The following is a 22,055-nucleotide window of genomic DNA, read 5'->3' as shown; positions in this document are numbered from 1 at the left end:
ACTCCTAAAATATCTAGGTTGCCTTCATGGAGCAAGGAGAACACCTCCAGATTGTGTTTTTTTGGAGAGAGTGTGTATTAAGCAGGGCCACGCTCTGAGATGTTACTGTTCCTCTTACCCTCCTGGTGTAAGTTTTAGTAGTAGATGGATCTGCTATGGGTTTCAGCAGTTCCTCCCGCCTTAGTGCCTCCATCGTTTGCAGGCTAATAAGACCGGTTTTATTATTTAGTGCAAGCAGGTCTTCCCTTGAGTACCACGGTGCTGGATCAGGGGTCTTGGCCCCTGGTCCCGGCCGGGAGCGGACGGGCGCAGACGGGCTTGCCTTTGGCGCGCCTTCGGCGCCCCACCGGCGCCCCCGCTGCACCCGTCCGCTGCGCTGCCTGCATAAGGGTGCCATATTATGCGCTCGAAGGCAGGAGTGCGGGCGTGGCTAAGCACTCCAATCCTCGCCCACCAGCCTTCTCCTCACCCAAGATGGCCGCCCTGCGTAGTCCTACCTCGGCTACACTCGAGGTGAGTGACAGACAGCAAATAGCCTAAAACCCTAAGATTGGTTTTGGCTTTCTTCCTAGCGTTAGGGGCAGGTCCCGGCTTTCCGCCTCAGGACGCTGCGAAATAGAGGGTGCTAGCAATTTTTTAAAGTGCTTCGGGTACTGTGCAAAATAGCAATTTACAAAGCAGAGTCACAACCACATATATTGCTAAGGGAAGTGGGGGTTTTGCCATTGGTTTTGAAACTGCTCTTCCAGTCTGCAGGGGCAAGCTGGGAGCCATTTTGCACTTTGTCACACACAGGGTGGCACAATCGGTACTACAGCCCTGGGTGTACACTCTACCTTACATGCCATAGGTATCATATACTAGGGACTTATAAGTAAGTCAGTCTATACCAATTGGGGATAGCCAATTCAACATATACTTTGTTATAGGCTAAAACACTGGCACTGGGGTCTGGTTAGCAAGCCTCAGTGCACTCTAAGAGTCGAAAAACCATCAGCATTAGTTCAAAACTCTACGGGTGAACATGCAAAAAGAGACATTTCCTCACATGAGGCTGCTCCTTAAATATGACAGATCTGGTCTTACTAGAAAATGTTGGGTTCACATGTGGCCTCTCTCCAGCAAACAACATCCTAACAGTTTTGCTTCAGCACCTGCAGCCTGAGTGGAAGCTGCAGCTGTTTTTTTAAATGCTGAGAAAACATTTGATTCCCTTGAGGATCAGCTTATGTTGACTGTGCTTCTAAGTGGTTGGATTGGGGTAGGGTTTTACAGGGTGGACATCAATATTGTATGCGTCACCACAAGCTTGCATCAGAATAAATGGTCTGATGTCACAGCCATTGCTAAATGATCCTGCTAGGGTTGTCCAGTATTGGCACTGCTCTTTGCTATAGCTTTAGAGCGCCTCATGTGCACCCACGGGAATACCAGTAAAGCTTGAAGCAAAGAGTGGTGTTATCTCTTTATGAAGACTATATTCAGTAATAAATTAAGAAACCAGAAACAAAATTGTAGCCTAATTGTAGGCTATGTCATTGGGCTCAGGCATTTGCAAATACTCCATATCCACTGGAATAAATCAAAGGTATTTGCTTTGTGGATAGGAAAACCACATATAGGTATACTTTCCATAGCAATGACATATCGGAAAGATATCTTGGGATACAAATACACCCAGATGTGGCAGTGGTGACCATGGACAATTATGGTCCAGTTTTAAATAAGTTACGAGGCCTTTTAGAGGTTTGGATTTCACTGTATTTGTCCATGGCTAGATAAATTGCACTTGTCATCAGTTATCCTGCCTAAACTACTATGCCGAATTATGAATATTTCCACACTTTAACCCGGGTGTTGTTCGGAATACCACCATCACTATTAAATATACTGATTTGGTCGTACAAAAAGCCTAAATTAAGTTGGGACGTCCTGACGCTACGTTACCAATTGTATTGTTTTGCAGTGCATGAACTCTAATTTTAACCTACCCAGGTACAATTTGCACCCTGCCCCGCCTAGCAATACTAAGTCATGTGGAAGCCAAAGGGGAAGGGGCAGACCACAGGCCCTTGGTGGGGTTCTTGGGCAGTCACCCCTGAAATAGGCGAGCTTGAAATGCTATATTCATCAGAGCTCCTTCTAATGAGCAATTTGTGGACTCCTTTCACAACGACCATACGGCACAGCTCTAGATGACTAAAGTGACCTTCACCTGCATGGGGTTATTAATGCAGCAGAATTTGTATTTTTTTACCCTGCCTCAGTTCAAAGCGCTGAGAGATGCAACCATTCTTGATATTGTGACATATGTTGAGCTGCACACTCTTCAGACCTGCCTTCTGCCACACAAGCCTCAACCACAAAGCTATGTGGTCTTTTTGTCACCACTGTTAACTACTAGCTCTCATCATCTCACCTCATTCAATATATGGGGGTGCAGAGCTGGGCAAGTGGCACCAACCACACATGGGTCTGGCTGTGGTGTTGACCTGAGTGCCCCGCTGACCAATGGGAAGTGGTGATATTCCTGCATGCAGATCAAAACCTTATAAAACAGCAGCCACAGTTTACATCACTACAGATTCTTACATCAACCTTACAATACAGCCATGAAGCTCAGATTATTTGGGTTGCAGGTTTCACCCGAGGGCACAAGATGTAATTACCCAAATGCACACTTCATTCATATTGCATGGTTCTGCCCTAAAATCTCAGGGGCAGATATACAAGCCCCCTGCGCCGCCAGTAGGTCACTTTTTGTGATGCACTGGCAGCGCATTTCTCTGCCCCATATATACAAGGACAGGAAAAGCCACCCTGCGTGGCATTTCCTGTCCTTGTAAATATGGCCCCTTTACACGCAGCACTTTGCATAAAAGGGGCGTTACATGAGTGTTGCTGTGGGTGTTCCCACGCATCACCCATGGAACAAGACACATTTCCAGATTTACGAAAAATCGTAAACCTGAAAATGCGTCAGTTTGCTCCATCACCCTAGTGTTGGCATAGCCAGGAGTAACAAGGAGAAATGTTTTAATTTCTCCTCGTTTTTTCGTCTTTCAATGCGTGCTGAATTCTACAGCCTGCATTGAAAGAGGAAAATGCCTGTAGTAATTATTTTTGCGCAGGAGTGATTGTTTTGTGCAGGAAGGTGCCCCTTCCTGCACAAAAACAATCTCCTCATGGCGCAGGTATCCTTGCACCATGGTGCAAGGGTACCTGCGCATGGCAGCTGTTTGTGCTCCAGCTCAGGGGAGAGCACAGGAATGTGACATATTATTATAAATATGTCGCATTCCTGTGCTCCGAAAGTGCAGCAGCGTGGCGCAGCCAAAGGGCTTACGGTGCCACGCTGCGGCACCTTCTTGTAGATCTGCCCCTCAGAATATACTACTTGCGCCATTCCATCAGGTATGAGAAGCATAAGATATACTACATAAGAGCCAGCCAGTTTAGGGCATGGTAGGGTATGTTGAAGACCTTCTGGCCTTTCCTTTGGAGGGTAGTGAGATACCTGTCCGTTTCGTCTTTATGCACAGGGTCACACGATACATCTCTGGGAACAAGAGAAGATTAAACGGGCATGTTTATATGAAAAAAGTCAGCCATACAATTCTGCGCATTGGGGCATCTATTACGAAATCTATTTTGGGAAATATTTTTGTGGCGACGACAAATGTCAATTCATGTTTCTATGATGTAGTTCAATGGTGAAGGCAAAGCCTGTAAACACCTTGTTATCCTAATATAACTTGAGTGATGCGTCTAAAAGATAAGGGAATTTACATTGTTAAAGTGCTGTTTATTTTACCACATAAAGTTTTTTTTGCTGCTTTATAGAGCGCGAGTTTGGTTCGAGGACATTAGAGCGCTTTACATGCACCAGATTCCATTACCCAGTTGTTTTCTATTGAGCACAGGGAGATTAAGTGATTTTCCAATGATCACAGGAAGATGAGCTAAGGCCGGGAATCGGTTCCCCAGAACTAAACTCGGCAGCTCTGACCTTTGCCCACTTCTCCAAAATATAGTAAAGTCAGCAAAAATTAATTGTCCCATTATAATGCCATGAGGTAATAGGATTTTTTAGAAATATAAACGTATATTGCATAAGAAAGACACAAGGTGGATACAAGTAACAAAGAGTCATCACAAATACATGGAACATGGTTGCATTTCAGAAATAAACATGTAGGCGGCGCCCCCATTACCAGATAACTCTATGGACATATTCAACCTTCAGTTTCAACCCTTGCTTTCAGAAGACCCATCTCTGACTTATAGTGCGTTGCTCCGTTGTCTATCTTTATTTTTCCTAAAAGACAAACAATAGCAACAAAATCCATAACAAAACTATGAACTGTGTCATCGCTGTTGTATTGTTCAGCTCAGTGGAGTTGGGCAGATGCATCATTTCAGTACAGTACGTTTTCTGCTCGGTTTTCTGAGAAAACATAAAAGCAACCTGTATGTCCTGCCAGTTCCAATTCATATTGTTTGGCAATACAGCCCTGCCTTTGTGGCATCATGGTCTCCGCCCCTGTGAACAGTTGTGATGTCAGGAATCTTGAAGGCAGAAGGGAAACGTTGTGGAGGGAAAGGTCAGTGTGTACGCAAGCAGAGTCTCGGCTTACCTCAAGCATTAGGAAACACCCCAGCCGGAAGTAGATTTGTTCACGGCTGATCTGAGTGCCAAGGCAGATCTGAGGACATTAACCCTTACGTGCCTATGAATGTCGAGGAGAACTCACGACAGTGGCATTACCTTTAGGGAAGAAACATGACAAAAAGTTGGGATATCACATTATAAGGTGTAAGAAACACAAGGGCACACAGGTGCAAGGGCCACTGGTCTTTCAAACAAGCACTGGCAATGTCAATGGGTCTAGCTTATTAATGAAAGTGCCTCTTCAGTGATTTAAAGATTTCAGCAATCAATAAGGCATCGTACATGCACATTGTCACTCATGCTGACTGGCACTAATGCATCCTTTCATCCTCACACTGGCTCATTTTTGCATTCACCCACAACTGTGGAAGCAGAGCCCCGTCCCCCAATAATTAGGGCACAGCACAATTTAGATCACCCCAAAATGTTCCTCAGGCAGTTCTGCTGCAGATTGATCTTGCCCAAAAAAGCACCTTCCCTAACATCAATTTAACAAAGTAGCAAAATAAATCATTTTTCTCGATCGAAGACTGAGTTCTAGATCAGAGGAAAGTTAAATGGTTTTATTACAAAAATCTCAATCAACTGGAACAGAATAAATATCAGAAACGCTGAAATTCAGATTCGTGCAGATTAGTCAAAATCAGAAATAATTTCAAGCTCCAAATGAGCCTCAAAAATTAAGAAAGATACAGGCAGCATCCCTTATAGAAAGGGTAAGTCTTCTTAAATCTCACTGTCAACATTACAAGAAAATCAAACAACATCTCTAATGGTATGGGAAAGTCTTCTCTCTCACTCAAAAATTCAAGGAATGCTATACACAGTTCTTGCATAACAAATAGGTACAACAGTAAACTCGTCATACCATGATTGAAAGTAACGACTCTGTAGGCAAATCAGAATAGTGTACATCACTACTTAAATTCATAAGCACTATCCCCTTTTAAGTAAGCATCTAGCATCGTCCATGTTATTGCTACCTGGAGATGTTCATATTTATGTGAAACATTTAAACAATGAATCTTTACACAAATGAATAAGACTAGGCTCAGCAGCTGAAGGCCCTAGGAATAATGTTACAGTGAAGAAAAGTAGTTATGACGGTGTGCATTAAGATCCAGTTCTTCCTCTCCATTGAGTGATACCCATAGTCCAAAGCGGTAGTCCACATAGTGAGGTTTGGGCCTCTGTGTTAGTATACTTGTAGAGAGGGTTAAGTGTATCTACTCAAAAATGAAGACCTAGAAATGGAGTCCTTTGTTGATCTCTTTACATGTTCTGTTTTTATTTGTGGTTGATGACAGTGTTTATTCCTATGTTATTTGTTCTAACACGCAGTTACATATATCAGTAGTATTCTGTGGGCAGCTGTCACGTGTTTCACCCATAACCGGCTCAAAAGCTTGTTTTTTTGTTCAAGGCTCTTTCTATAGAGTTTATATTTCCACAACTATAAACCTTACTGCAGTCATAGATCATAAGATTCATTGTCATTCATGGTGCAGTTCGGTAATGGGTCAAATCCCGGGATGCTGTTAGTCTGATGTGCTGACAAACAGCATCCTGGGATTTGACTCCTTACCGAACTTCACCACAATATATATACTCTGTAGAATGAGCCAATCGAGCAAGTTAGGGGGTGAAACAAGTGTTGGACGCCCACAGAACACTACCAATATGTCTAACCGCTGGCTGGAGCATGTTACTTCGGTAGAAACGCTGTTTCATCATCCACAAATAAAACCGAACATTTAAAGAGATAAACAAAGGACTCTGCCCAATCCTCATTTTTGGGTACCTACACTTAACCCTCTCTATAGAGTTAGGAACACCAGAAAGTTCATTAGGAGTACAACAGGAAAATGACATCAACTTGTCTTTGTTCTGCAGAGCTGTGGGGGAGAAGATTTGCAGGGTGGCCAGATGTGAGGGCATGAATGAAGGAGTGAAAAGAGCATCAAAACAGCATCCATCTTATTCAAGATGGAGTTTCACGTAAAAATGTGGCACAACTAAATCCTGTTAATAAGCACACTTCTATGCGCCATATCAAACTCGTTTAAACTGCAAACATTTAGCATTTGCGCATTGGATCATAAATACAATTATTTTTTCTCCATTATTTTTCCACAAAAATATAAACCTAGAAAAATGCTACTACAAAATCACAATGAAATACACACATAAACTCTACAGCATATGCTTGGCAGGTATATGCTTACAATAACAAATAAAATAAACAGAGCAGCGTGTGCCCATCTTGCAATGGCACTGTACATAGTGTATTGTTGTTTTAACGTTACAGCAACTCTGCCACGTTCAGAACCAAGGTGTTGGCCACCTTGGGATGGTAAAACAATGATACAGTATGTAAAATACCATTCCTTGATGGTTATCCGGGTTTAATATCAATAGTCACATGGAATGCAGTGCGGTACAGATAAAATAAGCAGTTAGCAAGTGGCCCACTAGCACTGCCTGTGAAGCTGTAGTGTGTGCCTAAAAATGAAAACAAAAAACCAAGGGAAGAAATGAAAGGGTACCTTCAAAAAGAGAAATTGGAAAAATAAAGTACTGGCCTACAAGCCCAAGTAATAAAGTGCTCTGGTTTTCAGGCAGGTGCACGCATGTGATCAGACAAAAGTTGTCCCTAACAAGGGCAACAGAGACAATGGTTGAAGTGGGCTGACCCATTGCCCCTTGATACATGCTGTCATGGATAGAAGCAAAGTGTAAATGACACTCATATAGACGAACAGCAGAAGAGGGCTGGCTCAAAGCCCCTTTATGTATGTATATTTCTTGGTAACAAGATCCTGGCAGACAACAAAGCCCATCAAAACTTCCAAAGAGATTCCAGCACAAATTATTACAGTGAAAATCTTCTACACATATAATTTGTAAAATCACATGATTCAGAGCCACAATATTTGCCTACAAAGGTACTTTGTGAGATGTCGTAACAAAATACATCTCTGCAGACTTCAACACATTACAATGACAATGACAATCCACCCTTTAAAGGCTATTGGCTTTAAAACTTGTATCACCATTTGTACATTAGGCCTACCATATTTGTCATAACTTTTCATAATGAATAGATCAGATCTTTGGCATCATAAATACTTTTTCTCAATGAACCAATCATGCCTATAGCTTTTATATTTGGCTGCCTACCATCACCAACTTTCCATGCGTAATGAAATAAGAAATATTTTCAAACGTAGCTGTATCAAAACAATCTAAAATCTCTTTCAAAATGCCTAATAGGGATTATCATAGTGCAAATTTCTATCCCTGCAGTTTGCTTGAGTGGGTCACTTTGCCTACTATGAAAAAGTCCATTCAACAAAATACCTGCATAACAGCATACAACTTCTGCTCAACCAAATACTGTGATTAGGAACTCCCAACATGTGGGTTAAACCTAGGCCATGCTTCTGAAAGCCCTTGTTCAGTTGATCACATAAGATCGGGTGACAGATGCGCTATCAAGGCAGACCTATAAATTAGTATGCGGCGGGGGGGGGGGGGGGGGGGTTCAAATCTGCAGCTTCACTAAGCCCCCTTTTCTCATCAATGCTTGAATGATCAGTTAGGGCAGTTAAGGTAGGTGATGTATGGTGAATCTAGGTATATTTATTCACAATAATCACAGCTGCAGTGAAGATGGGAATGACATGCCAGTTGTGCAATAACAATGTTAACAATATTTAATATGTGTATATTGTAGGTTCCAAAAGTAGAAATTACCCAAAAAGACTATCAAATATATATATATATATATATCTTTTTTCAACCTTTATTTATAATCACGTGTAAACGATACAGGAAAAAAATTATAAATATCATTTCATCACCATAATTAAATAATTATGGTTAAAACTTTAATCATAAATATGTTTTATGCCTACGAGCTTAAAATCCCCAAACTCAATTTTCTAGTTTCAGTTTTCCCACTCACTTTTGGAACTCCACATTTCATTAATATAGTCCCTTTCTACCATTTCCTCAAATTAAAAATTCCACCCTTTGGTTCCTCAGGCTGTTCCCCATTGCTTTGTTTTTACCACAGACTGTTTCTATTCTCCTGCCCAAATAATATGGAATTTTTTCACGGCCCGATTCTTAGAGAATACGGTTTTCTTTATATTTAACTTGGCAAATCTTATTTTCCCAGTGGTTAAAGGTAGGTGGTTCAATCGTTTTCCATTTTTGTAAGATAAGAGATTTGGCCACTAGGGAAGCAATAAATACAAATAGTTTTTGGCGAAATGGTAAGTTGGAATTGGTTATTCCGAACAGGGCGACCAGTGGATCAAAAACTATAGATGTTAACCACTCAAAGACCTGATTCGAAAATTCTGTTAAAATTGGGCATGTAAAGCAAACATGCATCAAATCTCCTGTCTGGAAATTGCATCTAAAACATTGTCCAGTCAACAATGGGAAAATGTTTTGTATAATATAATATAGCTGCCACTTGCAGAATAGAACGTTACGTTCAGAAAATGGTCGTGGTAGTTCATTTTAGTTAAACATTTAAGGACAAACAATTCACCACATATGATTCTGAGTGAATTAAACAGAAAAAAGAGGAAATTTAATTTCAGAAGCAATTGTGAATCAAAGCATTAATGTTACTGCATGTATCAGTTTCAATACGTTCCTAATGCATATAATATATACAGTGCTCACAATGTGATAGAAGAAAAGGGGTTTTTGGGTTATGGGGTGAATTGGTGAGTGAGGGACAGGGTAAATGTATAGTGACATACACACAATCACTATTATATTACAATAAGACCTTTCCAGCCTGATATAGGTCTAGAGTTCCCATGTATCCATAACACATAGGCACATATTATTTGGATTTTCTATTCCTATGGGTTTGGAGGTATGTGGTAGATGGTCTACGTTTTGACCCCTGTAGGAAGAAGGTGAGTTATTCCTCAGTATGGGGTCTTCATCAGGACAAGGTATAGAGCACCTAGAAGTAATGAGAATTGTTCAGTGTGCGAACTGCATGTGGTGAAAAAAACAATTGGGTATTCAGAGTGCAACCCACTTGGGGTAGGAGAATCAATCAATGAATAATTGTATGGGGCCACTCAATGGTTCCTTAGCATCTGCGGTGACATAAAGAAACTCAGTGTTACAATGAGGTAGAATAAATCCAGAAACCTCATGCACCATGTAAGTGGTACAGCGACTCACTCAGCTGTGAAACTGTCATCCGGGGTAATCAATCTCCAGATATGAGTTGCCAATCGTCAACAGATAGGGTCTGTGGGGAAGAGACAGGGACCCCAATGTCTCTCACACGCAAAGTGCTTGGCTGATTGCTGTTGTAAGCACATACCATCTGGAAATTGTGAATTCCTACTACATTACCTAACTGTGAAAAGGAGAAAAAGTAGTGAGGAAGGGAGTTCTAATCTACCCATTTGTAATTGATCTCAAGTCTTCAGGGTCCCCTCGATCAGTAAATTCGTCAATTAGTAAACCCCTATCTTTTCCCAGTTATTTATATTCTGCACACCTAGCTGAAGACCTAAAGCCGGTCAATCTCTTATCCAAATGTTGGGGTGTAATGGGGAACATTATTATTCCTCCTTCATTTGCGTAAATCTTTGAATAAATATATGCGGGACCTTATATCCACAATGGTTGGGTAGTTTGGGGATTTTTATAAATGGAACTAGCTAATTTTGCTTTCTAGTAGCATTTGTCGAAGATAATAATGCCCTTTGTAACTCTGAGGGGCTACAGCCCATCCACACCAATCCATAAATGCAGCTTGGAAATATTTTTCATGTGGGGTAAGCCAAGACCACCATCCTCAATACTCAACTGTAAAGTTTCTAATTTGGTGATGGACTCTTGCCTGACCATAGAAATTTGCGTATTATCTGGTCTATTTCTAAGAAATAGCTTTGAAGGACTTTAATTAACACATTAGAAAAAAAGAAAGAGAAATAATAGAGCATCATCATTTCTATTAATGCTGTTCTCCCAATTATAGAGAGCAGTAGCGACTGCCAGGTATTTAAAATATTCTTGGCCTTAGTGAGTGTCGACACATAATTGAGCTGAAAAAGTTGCAAAAAATCACGCGACACGAAAATGCCCAAATATCGGATTGGGGCAGACCTAGGAACCTGTATTTGCAAGTCAGATGGCAGGACCTGATGGGGAGAGTTGAACAATAACATTTCTGACTTTGCATGATTAATCTTAAAGCCCCCTAAATCTGAAAAAGATGTGATTTTTTCAAATGTTCTGGTGATTTTTTCAAAGGTTCGTGTAATATTTTGAGCATCTGCCGCCAAATACAAAATTAGATAGTCTGCAAATAACTCTAGCTTCAGGGCCCCCATCAAGGGTGCCCTAATTGTGGATTCTGTCATAGCTGAGAAGATAATTGTTCGATGAACAAAGCAAATAACACTGGAGACATAGAGCACCCTTAGTGAATGCCCAGTTGAATTTTTACTGACCCCCGTCATGTGGGAATTATTAGGATTTTAGCTTCAGCTTTATCATATAATTTCTGTAAAATAGTAACAAAACATAAAGGAAACGCAAACGTCAATAAAGTAGCAAACAAAATATACCAGTAGACTAAATCAAAAGCTTTTTCAGTGTCAATCATAATTATTAGGGCTTTTGTATTGTTACTTCTAAAATAATCAATGGCCCAGATTAGGAAGTTAGTGTTAGTAGTGATGGTGCTCACGGGGAGGAAGCTGCACTGATCTGCATTCACCAGCTCTTAGGCCAGCGGAGTTACTTTGGCAGCCATGATTATGGTGAATAATTTACAATCATTGTTATGTAAAGTAATTGGACGATATGATCCAGGCCTATCTGAGGGTTTATCTTTCTTCAAAAAGAGAAAGATAATTGCTTTTGAAAAAGGGTTAGGGATTGAACACCCTTCTATGATTGCATTAAATAATAAACAGATCTCCCGTCATGCTCTGTGGCTGAGCTCACTTTCCGGGAGGACGCATGATGTCCAGGTGACGCTCGGTCAAGATGTAGTCTCTGAAGTGAGTGATTAGCAGAAGTCGAAGACACCCAGCAATTTGCCACAATTCCCAGATGAGGAATTCGAGGATCTAAGGCAGCAGACAAGAAGCCAACTACGTCAGTCCAATGCTGATACCGGACCACTGCACTGGGGCATTTTCTAATTGTTGGCGTCTTCAAGAGTCTAGCCTCAGGGGCACGGAAAAAGCTGCTTGTAATCACAATAGAGAGTGAGGAACTAGAGAGGCCAGTTCACTTCCCAAAGGAATATGTAGTGATCAATAGGAGCTAGCTACTTTGAAACAGTACGTGTTGTATGTGTCTGGTTGGGAAAAACCTATTGGTTTTTAAGAAGGCCCTCACCCACCAACCTAGTTGGTGGCATGCTTCATCATTGGGCCCCACCCGAGGCACCGAGTGTGCCTCAGGTGTGCTACGATGCCTGATTACAGCGGAGCAGGATGTGTTTCGTAAGTGTGCAGTGAAGGTGTTTGGAGTGGGGTTAAAATGCTGCACAGGAGGTCCCAAAAAGTTCATTTATTGGTGGGCCCCTGGCAGAGTTAAAAACAAGGCTTTTGGACGTGGTAGGAGAGACTTATGGCCTCCAACGTCTCGTGTGGTCAACTAGTTTCAGCCAGACCTTTGGTTAAAACTGGCTTTCGTCAGGACCTATGTGTGAAGGGATGATAGGAGACTAACGTGTTGCGAGCACCCTATGTGAAGCACTCGCTAAGGTGCTATAATTATTAGAGGAAGTTTTCCTCTCAGTTTGTACCTGTGAGAGGAAAAAATGGGACAAACACATAGGCACATAATATGTAAAACACGTTGGTTTTAGACACATTATTAGTGGTAGCGATACCTTGGTGCATAAGTAGTGAGTGAGTCAACCGACAGGGATGAGCGGTAGTGTCGGCTGATGTAAAATATGGCAAATAGTAATACTATACGGTAGAGGTGCTAGTACCTGAGGGCGGAATAGCAAGTTGCTAAGGTGACCAAGGCAAATGGTAATAAAGATAAGAAGTGAGAGCTTACTTCCTAACTTCGGGGGACAAACTTCATGAGTCTCTGGCGGGGATCCGAGACTCTCATGCACTCTGAGGGGGTACAGGGAAAGAAAAAGAAAGGAGTTCAAACGGAGCGGGTGAGGAGAAAGGAACTCACTACTAGCGGTTAAGGATGCACACTCAGGGGCAGCCGATGGCTATGTTCTGGTGGCGGTACCACGAGTGAACTCTCACTCTCCCACTTACTTGGTGATGTCTCCAGATCCGCTGCTACACCTGTTGTGTTCGGCCAGGGACTCCGATGGTACGGGATCCGGAAGCCCGCATGGTTTAAGTAGTCAATTTACGCCACAGCTGAAGCTCGTTGGCATGGGGCATGTCTCATGGGCGAATAGTGTCTGTCAAAAGAAGAAAGAAGACAGACACAGAAGACATCCAGGACAGCATTTTAACCCCACTCTAAACACCTTCACTGCACACTCATGAAACACATCCTGCTCTGCTGTAATCAGGCGTTGTAGCACACCTGAGGCACACTTGGTGCCTCGGGTGGGGCCCAATGATGAAGCATGCCACCAACTAGGTTGGTGGGTGAGGGCCTTCTTTAAAACTAATTGGTTTTTCCCAACCAGACACATAAAACACATACTGTTTCAAAGTAGCTAGCTCATATTGCTTGAAAAAAGCTGCCTCCCTTTCGGTTACTGGTAGCGACCACCACCACTGTTGTTTCATCACCACAGCATCTATCCCCTCGAGATTGAAGACATTATGGGGCCCGTTGATTTTTGGATATCTTGATAATTGTTTTGGTGGGCATGACCGTTGCCACTGCTGAGGAATCACCGCTGCATTTACCCCAGAGATTGGAGACATTGTGGGGCCCATTCAACTTTGGATATTGATTTGTGCCAGGCTGGTGAATTTCTGAATCAGAAGTCTATCTGCATTGGTGAGTCACTCCATTTCTTTTATCAGACTTCATCTTGGGTGATTCATGGGGAAATTGCTAATAAATTGTTAATAAAGCAAGAAAAGTAAAAAATCGTAAAAATCCATAAAAGCCCTTTGCTCTAGTTACTAAAGTGGGCTGATAACCTAGACAAAATCCCCCTGGAGTAAAGTCAGAACTAACTTACTTTTTAAGAAAGTCAATTACAGCGTGACGCTATCGGACGCCATCGAGACCAGGATACTGCGAGACGTAATTGAGTACACAATAATTACCCCCGTAATTCCCCTCATAACAGGATATAGATGGGGTAGGAGCAACTTGGAGGGGAGCTCTAGGCCCCTTCCCAAGAGGACAAAGAACAGGATAGTAGCGGAAGAGGTCCGTGTAGCACGGATGCAGCATGTGGCTGACTTGTAACAACTCTTGCATTCCCCAATCATTCAAGTCGATTCTGGATATCTACAAAACCTTACTACATACAAAGCGATAACAACATCCTAATGAAGCGAATATCAAGAGATTCGTAAATGGAAATGCAGATGACAAGGAAAACTCCACAGGCTAAAAAGCCAACCAGACAGAATCGCTCCCAGACACCGAACCAAGTAACTCCATCCCCTGATAGACGTTTGCAAAATCTTTCACAAGAGACAGGAGACGGGATGAAGTCTAAAGTCCAGAGAGCATCATTGCCTCTCCTCTTGCCATAGCAGAAATAGATTATTCGACTGGCCAGGGGTTTACACATTTAGAGGAGGCAAGTAAGTAAAATGGGAAGCAGACATATCCATTATTTACGCTGGGGGCTCTGAAGGGAGGCCAAAAGGAGAACAGAACTGACCTAGGCAGTGCTAAAATGGGTGCCCAAACCGATTCTGTATCAGTTACCATCTTGGCAAAGGACCCTCAGGCAATTAATCCCTAAAGTTAGCTCGGAGAATTGGCTAATGCCACATTACAAACAACGCCGTCTTCTGCGATCGAGATAACATTAAATCAGATTTTAAGTGAACTCTGTGAAATGAAGCACAAGAATCAGCACACCTCAAGATCATTGAACAGCTTGAGCAGATAATTGAAAAATCTTCAACAGCTTGCTATTTGTATGACTCGGGTAGAACTGAAGTTATTCCTCTGGAGGATACTAGCAAAAACCAAGAAAGGAACATGAGCAAATTACAAGCTAAATTGGAAGACCTCCAGCTCAAACTGGACGACGTGGAAAATCGAGCATGGCGTACCAATTTAAGGTTCATGGGCATACTAGAAGATCAGGAAGCCGGGCATTTACTAATAAAACTGATATCATATCTGATTCACAAAGTTGTTCTTCCAGAAAAACTGAATGAAGGCAAGAATGTAACCCATACTAGAGCACACTGAGTGCCAGCTGTTCGATCCACAAATGCAAAATATCCCAGAACAATCCTGGTCAACTTCAGAGATGTCCGGATCAAAGAACAAATTCTGACTCAGGCATTCAAGAATAAATCTTTCTCTGCACTTGACAATGTTTCATTTCATATATACCCAGATATGTTGGTATTAGCAGCACAAAGAGGCTGCAAATTTGTCGGACTGATGGATTAATTTAAACAAAATGGTGCACCAGCTGGGATAATTAAACATATCCCAGTCAATTGATTGTGCTAAAGAATTTCTATCCACAATCAAGGGGGAAGGGGTGACGAAGGTTTGGTAACTATATACGATAAATGTAGCCATGCGCTCTACAAATGCCCTTCCATTCCATACACTAAGTTTACAGACAAGTTACAATATTTTTTTTTTACTTAATCTAACTTGAGAATCTAGTTATGTAGTGAGATATGCTTGAGAATGAGGCTCTAAAAGGTCCAGGCCTATTTGCAAAACCTCCCTAAAAGAGCTCCCAGAGAACCATTCCAAGGTACTCTCTTAGGGCAAAGGGGGGGGGAGCACGGGTGGTGGGACAGGGCATGTGTGGGATACGAGCTCACGACGGGTAGGGTCCGGAGTAGGGGGAGGCGGGAGGATACAGGGCCATGGCACTTTGGAGGGATAAAAAAGGGAAAAGAAGTCTTAGGTAGAAGGTAGGGAGAAAATCTCAGAACTTCAAGACATGGGCTCACTTATACCCAAATTAAACATTCTAGAGAGACCTGGCGGACACAATTGAGAGAAATAAAATTGAGATTTTGTGGAAAGAACAACTATACATTAAAAGACGACACTCAGATAGTTTGCATAGCCATGTGTAATATCAGTGGGGCAAATAATCAGACCGAATTGGAATCTACACTCCAGTGGCTTAGAGCAGTACAGACACATGTTATTTTGTCCAGCAGACCCATTTTAAAACATTTTCCACCCCGCCTAGATGGCCTAGCTTTATTTCTCAAGCTTTTCTAGCATCGGCGGGTGCACCGGTCAGGGGAGATGCGATTGTTCTTATGCGCCACTTCCAGAGGAAGTCCTCCAAATTAAGAGGGATCCTGGAGCAAGATGAGTAGGTGCAAGCCTGAAGATTGGCAATCAGATTCTTCAGATAGTTAGCTATTATGGCCCAATGGATGATGAGATAGCTGCTCTGGATGAACTTGAAAATGGATTCAATTCATTACCTGGGTTAATAATAATAGGAAGGGATTTTAATATTATACAGAATTAAAGACTTGACTCTACCCGTAAGAACAAGGTACACAACAAACCCAAACCCTATAATTGATTGGTAAAGATTATTCGAGATCTAGTATTAATCGACCCGTGGAGAACTCAACAGCCGCCATCCAGGGAATACACTTGTTTCTCGAAAATAAATAATTGAGCTTCCAGAATAGATTTCTTCTTAACTTCCCATAAATAGGAGAGAGGGAAATCAAGGATTCTTCCAAATCCCTTTTCAGATAACTCAGTTCGTGTAATCAAAGTCAAGATTAGGGCAAACTCAGGTGAGCATCCTCTTCTAACCGGGGACGACTCGGTTACGAGCTTGCAAACTCTCCTTACTGAATTATCTGAAAGGAATATTTGATCAGCTTCAAGCTTGGCAGTCTGGGATTCCTGCAAGGCATTTGTTAGAGGAGAGGCAATATCATGTAAAGCAAATATCCTCAAACTCAGAAAAGAAGCTACTAGGAAACTACAACAGGAATTAGATTAGGCAATACAGGTGCACTTAAAATAGTATTCCCAGGAAATGTAATCTAGATAAAGAAGAGCTAAACAAGACATAAAAAAATTATTAGTCAAAAGCAAATCAGACCACTTGTCAACAACATGTATATGAGGAAGTGAACACAGGGCAAAGTTTTGGCTTGACTGGTTAAAAAAAAGATGTAATAATGCTGCCATTAAGTCAGTTTTTGATGAGGATAGAGGCCAAAGAAGTAGATCAAATGGCCAAAATTGATAAGACATTTCTGACACATTTAAATAGGGCCTAACTTGGACTACTTGTAAGACTTAACCTTCAGGCCGCCTATAGTGAATGGGGAATAACCACTAACTCTAGCGAGAGGGGAGTGAGTCTAAGCAACCTGCCTACTGAACCACCTGAGCCCTAACTTCAAGGACTGGGTGTATTGTTTGTTAATGCGGGCTTTACTTGGTATTGGTATATCAGCATTCATTTTTCATAAAAACAAGTATTTGACTGAAAAATCTTTGCCTGCTGCTATTTAACGTATTTATAGTTGTGAGCCTGTGTTAACCCTCTGTGATTACCTCCCTCTTTGAGATGCTGTGGACTGATTGACCCATGCTACCACTGAGAGTCAATTGCTGAAAGGGTTCTTGGCCCACTTGCACAGGATCCAGAGTAGATTAGCCCCGGGACATGAGAAGCAAAAGGCTTCAACCTTCACTGTGGTACCCAATAACTCCTGCTTGGCCCATGGCCCGCTGAACTGAGGTCTGACAATAAATACTGACAGTTTTGTAATTGAAAAATCACTCTTTTTCATTCAACAGCGGCTATAAACTTTGAGACGAACAAGTTACCTACCTTCGTAAACACCTTGTCAGGTAGAGACTCTATTCAACCGTAGACTTATAACCTTTTAAATTACCCCAGACCCAGACTAGCAATTCCCTTGTACGTCGATAAGTTGCATCATGTGACTCTGTGTCAGATCAGACCCGCCTTAGATGTGATGTCAGCGCCACTTTATCTGCACCACCTCTATGCACTAACGTCAGTTTCTTTCTGATCTCTGTTCTCGCCGTCTGACGCGGAGCCCATAGAAATCAGAATATGCCACAGTGAAGATCTCTAGATTGGGATCTTATTAATAGACTGTATGGGTCCATTCCACAGAAAGGGGAGTAGGGTGGGTCAGTGAGAAACCTGCAGTTGATTAGCATCTATATCAGAAAAGGCATTACCGAAGTGAAGTAACTTGTTCTTCTGATAGAGACTTCTAACCGCAGATTCTTCACTTTCTGAATAAGATAACCAAAGCATTACCTCCCCAGGAGGTGAGTCTGTGTAATGGCTGATAACAGGCAATCCTTCAGGATAGATCTGGTGAAATACACATCCAACTGGGCCTGGTTGTCCAGGCAATAAGACTACGTGAACGTGTGAAGGACCATCCGCCTAGCAGCCTGGCAGATGTCCAAGACTGGCACACCGCATACAGCATAGTTGTAGAAGCCTTCACTATGGTGGAATGAGCATGCAACCCTTCCGGGGACTGCTTTTTATCTAGCCCATAGCAAATATAAATACAAAGAAGAATTCATTGGGAGAAGGTTCTCTTTTTCACCACTTTCCCCTTTTTGCACCAGAGAAGTCTACAAACAGTTGATTGTGCACTGAGGCCCTCTTAGTATCCAAAAGATGAAGGCATTCCTCCTCCTAAGATGAGGTGAGGTGGAGCATAGAACACTGGCAAGGTGTTGGATTGACAGATGTGGATTGGTATAACTACCTTCGGCAGGAATGCAGCTTTCATCCAGAGGACCAATTTGTCAGGGAAGAACAATGTGTAAGGCTGTTGAACAGACAGGGCCAGGAGATTATTCACTCACCATTCAGATGTAATGGCAATGAAGAGTGCAGTCTTGATGGTCAACCAGCATAAAGGACAGCTGTGCATTGGTTCAAAGGGATTGCACACCAGGTGAGAACCAAATTAAGGTCCTACTGTGGCAGTACAAAAGTTGTTGGTGGGAACATGTGGATCAGCCCTTTCAAGAAACACATCACAACTAATGATTTGAAAAGTGAGGGATAGGAGGGGGAAGTGAACCAGTGTAGGGATGGATTCCTGAACAATATGGACCGCAGTTGCTATTGTCACATCGGATGTTTATTTTAAGCTTGCGGTGGAGCCTGGAATCTGGATTGATTTTAGAAGCAAGCGGGCTTTCACATACAGCCTTGCTGTATTGTATGGACTGGACTGGAAATGATAATCTGCGTCCACAGAAGAATTAATTCGGAGGACTGCCTAGTCAGCATCCCTCGACGAGCAGCATCAGCATTGGGGGGGTTCACTTTCCCTCTCACCCTCACTAGAGGCCAGCTGGGGCCTATGTGAGTAACACTTCCTGGTTTTCTCTCACGTTTTTATGGTGTACACTTTAGTAATTGGGACACTTTGCTCATTGATTTACCAGATTTCCCTTATCTTAAGATCCTGAAGAGACCCTCACTTCGTCACAGGGTCGAAACATCGTCAAGGAATGTCATAACAAACCATTTCTAATCCTTTGATATCCAAAAGTGCCCCCTTTAAGATATTGCTGATTTGTAAATGGTCAATTTTGTATATTAAGAAACATTTTTGGATATTGCAATATGTCACATTTCCATCTTTTTGGTTCTCTTTCACATGGGACACTGAGCACTACCTATTTCCTAATACAGACATCACTTGTATAAACCTAAAATATAAAAATATTACATGTGCAAAAAAAAGATTTGGACTTCTTTTGTTTGGGTGTAACAATTTCTCCTTCTGACATCTTAATCTCTGGTCGAAATGTACTATTTTTTTGTTATGTATCATTTATTCATACTCTGCCCACAAGAGCATTTTTTTTATACATTAAAGTGGTTTTGTGGCAGCCTCGAGGGGGGGGGCTATGGTTTGGGTAGTACATTGTCCCTAGAGGCCTGGACACTGTTGGCTTGATTCATAGAAGCTACCTCAAAAAGATTGGAAGTCCTGCTGCTTCTCAGGCACATACTAGTCTTGCCTCTGTTGCAATATCTGCTGACAACTCACAAGAGGAGAGTTTGGTGGGGTAACAGGTGCAGATAGTCTTAAAGAGAGAGCAGTCTGCCTTTGCTCCGAACAGCCTAGAGTCGTTGATGGGCATGTCAATCAAAGATTGTTGGACGTTGGACAGACAAGAAGCCAGTGGAGCAAATCCAGGCAAAGTGCCAAAGTACTACGCTTGTCTCACCTTGCCTACCCCAGTCGTCGGTGGTGTACAAGCCCGAGCAAATGGCGTACTTCGCGGTGGACTGGCCATCCATGCTGAGACATAGCAGGGTTGGCCTTTTGTGATCTGGTACAGCTGGCAAGATGCCTGCCACTCTGTCCTACAACGTAGCCGAGTATCTCCCCAGGAGGCTAGTAGTAATCATGGGCCTGAGGGCTAGGCTGGCGGAGAAAAACATATGCTTGTCAAATGTTTCCATGCATTTTTTCTATCCGTTAGGAGGTATTGTATGAAATGCATTTGGGTTAGGGTGACTCATGGATGCCTGTACTACCAAGTTATCCAGAGTGGGGTGCCGAAGGAGGAAAACCATATCCCTGTGTTGAAGTGGTGCAGTTGGTGTCAGGACATATCTGCTGGTAGTAACCCTGGCTGGAGGCCACCTCAGATCCTAAGGGCTCAAAGATACTACAGGGGGATCTGGCAGAGTACCAAAGATTTTGTCTGAGGCACATTTAAATTCAGGAAGCTATTGAGGTGTCACAGATGGCCCGGGGAAGTCGGGGCACATCAGGATCAAGTACAGAATCTATTTGGAATTTTAGGGGGGAACAACTCTGTGGCCTGGAGATACTTGGGGAATCACGCGACTCCGAACTGTGGAAGTGGCAGGACACAGGGAACTGCTTTAGTCATTTTTTTTTCTTAGACTCCCATGAACTCCAAGATTTTAAAGATGAAGTGTCTCAAGATCGGCCCCAGGAACGAGAGTGCATCCGACCTTCCTGGATTTCCTCAGAAGTTCTACGACTGCAAGTTTTCCTTATGGTCATGGATAGCGTTATTATTCATATTTGTGCGGCATTAGCACTACTAAGGCTTGCATGGAGCCGCGGCACCAGAAACAGACATTGTGGGTCTCTGTTACAGACATTTAAGGGTTGCAGTCCATGCAAGGTTTAAACCCTTTGTGTTTTTGGAGGAGACATGATCCTTGAACACTGCTATAAGTCTGAAGGAAACAAAAGAAAAACTGTTGGACTGAAAACATTCTATGGAGCTCTGGATCAGTCTGTTGCCTGGGGAAATTCAGTAGTTGAAGAATTTGTGGTTGACGTCTCTATCAGTAAAGCTAGCAAATGCCTACATAGAACCATATAGGAACTCTTTAACACAACATTGGCCATTATTGCTGTGGAATCTGTCTAGTTTGCAATATAACATTCACTTTTAAATCTTGTCATATCAAAGGGGAGAAAATGGTGGTTATATCGCTTTGCGCTATAACTTTGCGCTCTTTCCATGTTTGTTACTATAGTAACTTCCTTTGGAGTGTGTCATTTCCCCTTAGGCAAGTGTGGTTTGTGTGACCACTTCCTGTGCAACACAGCAATTATGGTTTCAGGTTGTCTCAGCTCTCTCAAAAACGGCGACTAGATCGGTCTTGACAATTGGGAAATCTGGCAAACCGGGGCGCAAGGCCGTCCCAGATGGAAGCCTTGCTTTGAGTGATCAATGAGCACTTTCACCTTAAAGGGAGGACCTGTCTGCTGTCAGAAACCCTTCAGCCAAATTTCAATGAAAGTGTCTAGACTGGAGCCCTCGATGATCCCTGAGAAAGCCCTGTTGTATAGCATTTTAGGACCCTAGTGTAATTTTCCCGATTCATGCCCTTATATAAGTATACATCACCATATCCTTATGTAGGCATAGAAATCATAACCATATTTAGACATAGCTCATGCAGTCCAAATACAGCAGGGCTACTTCCACTAGTTCTGAAAATCCACAACGATTTCTTGGAAAACTCGGCTTCAGCAGTTAGGGACTTCCCCTTGCTTGAATATTGATTTGTCCAAGAACTCATGGAGTTTTCAAAGAATTGAGACTCTTTAATGACGTTCGTATGTCCACCTTTATGTCAAACTCTGCACCTTCAAGGTATAAATATGCCCACACTTGCCCTAGCAAACACACAGTGGTTTGGAGCAGTTCGACTATCTAC

This window comes from Lissotriton helveticus, chromosome 4_1 (genome assembly GCF_964261635.1).
Source record: "Lissotriton helveticus chromosome 4_1, aLisHel1.1, whole genome shotgun sequence".
In the NCBI taxonomy this organism is placed as follows: domain Eukaryota; kingdom Metazoa; phylum Chordata; class Amphibia; order Caudata; family Salamandridae; genus Lissotriton; species Lissotriton helveticus.
The sequence above is the reverse complement of the archived record's forward strand: the minus strand, read 5'-3'. Positions refer to the sequence as shown.